We start from the raw sequence: 5,548 nt of genomic DNA, 5'->3' as shown, positions 1-5,548 counted from the left end.
TCAAAGAACCGTGGTTTGTAATACCCATTATATACCACGATTGTCAACATAACCGTGGCATATAAGCTATTGAAACTGTGGTTTATATTAGTGTATGTGTTATAATACCGTGGTATATAGTTATACTAAACACTACGGTTTATGCCAAACCGTGGTATATATATATATATATATATATATATATATATTTTTAATAATAATGCTAGTAGCAGCCTTCCACTTAAAAACCGAACTTGCATAACAAAATTTACACAGCCTGCCTACATACAACATTTCCATCTTCCCAACAAATTCCAAAATGTACAATAAACTATCAAACATTGCAAAAAAAGATAATAATAAAAAAAAAAAAAAAAAAAACTTTCATTAATTTTTTGAGTACACTAAGAAAACAAACTTCAAATTCCTTTTCATAAATTAAAAAGGTAAGACCCATAAACTAAATTGGAGGGGTCCGAACATAGCTAAAATTCATCCTCATTCGCTTCCGACTGAAACACTCCATTTTCCTGGATGAACTGAATAATATCGAGTCGAACACTGTCAAGTTCATCTTGCGTGTATGTCTCCTTCAGTTCTAAATTTGTTATCTGGATGAATCAAAGCACAACATCACTACACCATAACAGCCTATTTGTAAGGGATATACATCCGTTACAAAAATTATTAGTAACGGTTATTTTCCGTCGACACAAAAGCGTGACAAATATTAGTAACGGATATTTGTAACGTTTATTAACCGTTATAAATATTACTAACGGTTATAAAGTGTTACTGAAATTAATTTCAGTAACGGATGGTTTACCGTTATAAGTTATTAGTAACGGTTACCCAATTTGTTCAAGCGTCACTTTGTTTTTATATATCTAACGGTTTTCTATCCGTTACTAACTAATTGTCAGTGCAAAAAAAAAATTTATATTACTAACGGTTAGATATCCGTTACTAATGAAGTTTCTTTGTATAAAAAAAATTTTGTTGCTAACGGTCTTTATTCGTTACTAACTAATTTTCAGTGTATAAAAAAAATATGGGCCACCTGTACTGGAGAAAGACAGGAGAAGAAGAGAGTGGAGAGAAGACCTGGAGTGGAGGTGTGAGATAGTTGAAAGTGAGGAACTATCATCAGTAGAGCTCCCTTGAAAAGAGGCAGTGTTTTGTAATTGTTAATAAAACAACTCACCTTACTAATATTGGCCAAGTTTCCTCCACCTCTCCCCATCACTTTACCAACAGCATTTGCAGGAATCAACATCTCAGCTATTGAGGGAAGTTAACAACCTGAACAAGCGGTTCCAATAATATACAAAATATTTGAAAAACAAGAAGCATAGTTAACAAATAAGCATAAAATACATACCCCGCATATGGCTTTGATGAATATGAACCATAGCCATTATCCCCAACCTTGCAAAAGAATGAGATCCAAGAAATAACAAAAGTTTAAATCACGATTCCAAAAGATGAAATTGTTTGAAGGAGATCGCTCGTAATAAATCATGTAAGCAAATTACAACAAACTCATCAATTGGATGAGTAGCGGACCTTAGTATACAAATGGACCTTGAATCCTATGAGAATCGCGATTGGCATGCCAATAACATAGAAGGCTGCCAAATTAGTCCACGAGCCAAGTGTTGCCACCCACATCCTCTTGACACCCCCGCAAAGTCAAATATTGTGCATCGAAACAATTAGAGTGGAAGAAAAGAATTTACCATATACCACTTGCATATTACTCTCACCGATAAAACTCCTTATTGAGAATCAAATAATATGGAAATCGCTAGTAGGAGAGTCATTGAAGCGAAGTTTTTTCTTAATTACAGGATCATTTATTAAAAGCACCGGCCCAGAGATTATGACCAAAGATAAGAGATAGAACAACTACAAGAGCAAGAAAGATTGAAAGCTTGAGTGTCACCGACACAAAGATTCTTCGCTCTATCAAGATTCCCCGCCCCAACTCATTTGAAACTTCGCAAGGTTGTCCAAGAAGTCTATACTTTAGTACACTATCTAACAAGTAAGGGTAAGTTTTTATTTGTTGAAAATGCTATATACCTAAGAAATTATTCAACATACCTTACAAAGAAAGATCGAAACCGGATGTAATCATAAACGTGGCGGCTTACGTGTTCACAATCGTAGAGGTTACAAAAGTGATCATCCAACTAAGCTCAACAAGTTCTCGTGGAGTGAAGAGTGAAGCAACCTTACCACATGGCAATCAATGAGGTACTATTTTCTGAATTTGGCATCAACCCGCGCTAATAACACCGGAAGTTCAAAGGCCCAAGATTCCAAACTGTGATAGTATGAATACCAAATAAAACAAAGTTTATACTTATCCCTAGTGGAAAATGAAAATATAAAATAGAGTACTCTGTTATCCCAAAAGGAATCTTGCTCTTTAAAAGGAAGTCAACTATGGATTTCGGTCATATGCTATATGATTACTCAACCTCGATAGAGGGACAAAGCAGAGTGGACTATTATTAAGCCCATGACTGTACTATTTTATTTTATTTTTTTTCTTTGTTTCTTTTTTTTCCCGGTAAACAATGACTATGTGCGATAAAAATGTAGATATCACAATGTCACATACCGGACCATCACGGCTGATGGGATTGCCAACTTCATGCTTGGAAGTACATGTTTGAAGCATTCCATCGAAAGTCCTTCCCATGTATTCTTGAACTTCGAGAATAATTCACATAGACCTAACATAATTACCGAGATCCACAATGATAGCACGGTGATAATCTTTGCTCCCTTGAAACCAAAGAGCGATTGCAATAAACTAAGACATAAGCTAGTCCAACATTAAATGCCGATGGCGATATTCTTGAACATCTCAGCTGTTGAGGGACTTAACAACCTGCACAAGGAACAAGCAGTTCCAATAATAAACAAAATATTTGAAAAAACAGTAAGCATAGTTAACAAATAAGCATAAAATACATACCATGCATATGGCTTTGATGAATATGAACCATAGCCATTATCCCCAACCTTGCAAAAGAATGAGATCCAAGAAATAACAAAAGTTTAAATACCAAGAAGCAACAAATAATGGCATGGTGTTCCAACTGAACAACTAGAAAAGGGCACAGGAATAGTATAGATTATCATTCAAAGTATCCTCATTAGTCCAATTCGTCCTCTCCTGTTAAAACACTCTCTTTACATAAATCCATTCGATCAAAAAACAATACATCAAACCATTTATAATAATGATGCATACCTTAATATTACGGAAATGAGGATGATCCTTACTTAATGCCGATTATCAAATATCGCCATTTTAACTTTGGCACTGTGATACCCCTTTAAGCCCATAATGTCTCAGCTCCAAAAAGTGATGTAACTTGTGATTTCTATATATATATATATATATAATGAAAAGTCAGACAACATATATATAAATAAACTAGTCAAGTAATTAATATTGAAACTAAAACTAACCTCCATATTGACTGGTGACCTCTTTCATCTTTGCACAAGACGTCTCGTGATTTCTTTGTCATAACTAAAAGTAGTTAACCGAGTCTCGTCCAAACTGTTTATACTAATCCTTGTAAATTACAAAGACATCACATCGGATCTAGCCAAGAATAAAGAGAAGAAATCACATATTAGAGGACACAGAGCAGTGTCAATTTCTCTAAGTGGAAAGTGAGTGTAAAAATAGCAATAAATGATTCTAACACAAACCCATGTCCCAAGTCACATAATTCTTAGATTCTGAGAAATACAATTAAATGAAGACACAAACACACACACACACACACACACACACACACACACACACACACACACACACACAAAACTCCATGATATCTCTCTTTATATATGCCTTTAATAACTCCAATGTATTTCTCGACAGTCCATGGAAAACATCTATGAAAGCAAAAGAAAATATGGATTAAGTAGCAATCAGACTTTACCTACTTGATACAAGCTCAGGGCATTAATCCAGCTTTTGACTCAATAAAATCAGACTCTTCGCATTAGACGAAGTTATAATATCTCTCTAACTATAGTATAATATCTCGTTATATAAGGGTATTATGGAAGTGAACTAATTATCTAGATGGTGTTCGAGTTCTACATCATCGAGCATCGATTCTCAACCCAGTTTAATTATTTCAAATATTACAAAAGTAGTTTTATAAGTGTTGATTAACAAAAATAAAATGTATATCGAGCTAACTGAATAATGCATTATATGTTTCTCCTTGTACTAATTATCGGTTTATGTTACTAACAAACAATGAAGACTTGGAAAACTTAAAGCAGTGGAAGGAACCAATCTCATACACACCTGAAACTCGAGACCTTATGCAGTTAAAGAAGACCAAACTCAGCCCAATTATTATAGTTACATCTTTACAAACAAATAAATTTTCTTATGCCTTATTCATCAACAATTAGACCTTATAGAAACAAATAAATTTTCTTAGGCCTTATTCATCAACAATTAGACCTTATAGAAACATATAAATTTTCAGTATGTGAAACCCACTTACCCAAACTTACCCAAATCTGCAGATTTATACGCAGTGACAAATCTAATTAGCTATTCAAACACTGAAATCCCAACCTTACTTTATCAATTGTCTATTATTAACATATGGAAACATAGTAATTAACACAATAAACACTAGAAAGGCAAAGCTACAATCATTAAGTAGAAGAGTAAAATAAATGAATATGAAAACCTTTGAAGAAACTAAATTGACCTGGGTTCGGTCAGCAACGATTCCAAGTTGAGACGTTGAAGGAAAAAAAAACGTGTCTTTGAGTAGTGAAGAGAAACAAAGCTTGTAAATCCTAAGAAAATTGAAATTGAAATTTTTTGTCAAATAAAACCCTACACAAAAAAATCGGTGCTTGAAATAAATAAGTTTTTTGATTTCATTACCTTGTTGAGATGTGAGAAGAAGAAAGAGTGAAAAAAAAAACAGAAAAAAAGAGCAAGTGGCTAATTGTGGGGAGCGGTGGTGGGGAAGTAGAAAATTGACGGTTTCTTTGTTTTTGTTTTGTAAAGCTAAACAAGTGATGGGGAAGCAAGTCAAACAACAGTGGTCTACTAAGCCCAATTTATTGATCCCTTAACCCACGGTCAAAAGCGTTGGTGTGAATCTGACCCGAAAAAATTACCTACGGTTTGTCTTCGTGGTTGCCACCCCCACGCCCAAGAAATAGATAAACCGTGGGTAAAGGTATTTAAGTAGGCCTACCGAAGAAAAACTATTACCTACGGTCAATAATCGTGGGTGAATCAACAAGGATTCATAACCGTGGCAAAAGATACCGGGCATCCGTGGCCAAAAGTCCATTTTCTTGTAGTGTAAGAGTCGTAGAACTGTAGAAGTTGTGGGGAGAGACCGAGAGAATAGCGGGAATCCAATTTGAATGAGTTTCATACTGTGTATTTTTTTTTTTTTTTGCGTATTTGACTATTTGGCATAAAGTCATAAACCACGGTAGAAAGTGGAAAATTTATATACCACTGTTTATGTTTAAGGTAGTGGGGATGTGG

General features: G+C 34.5%; 1 long non-coding RNA gene across 1 annotated transcript; it reads right to left on the bottom strand.

Moving 5' to 3' along the window:
• Positions 1 to 344: 344 nt before the first annotated feature.
• LOC147499173 (uncharacterized) lies at positions 345 to 1,681 on the bottom strand. The gene is made up of 4 exons (XR_015194431.1): positions 1,546 to 1,681; positions 1,361 to 1,407; positions 1,084 to 1,281; positions 345 to 590 (listed from the first exon to the last, which is right to left on the bottom strand). It is a non-coding gene; the product is annotated as an uncharacterized LOC147499173 (long non-coding RNA).
• Between the last annotated feature and the right edge of the window lie 3,867 nt (positions 1,682 to 5,548).

This window comes from Coptis chinensis, chromosome 5 (assembly GCF_015680905.1).
Source record: "Coptis chinensis isolate HL-2020 chromosome 5, ASM1568090v1, whole genome shotgun sequence".
Lineage (NCBI taxonomy): Eukaryota > Viridiplantae > Streptophyta > Magnoliopsida > Ranunculales > Ranunculaceae > Coptis > Coptis chinensis.
This window is presented reverse-complemented; position numbering and strand designations above follow the sequence as displayed.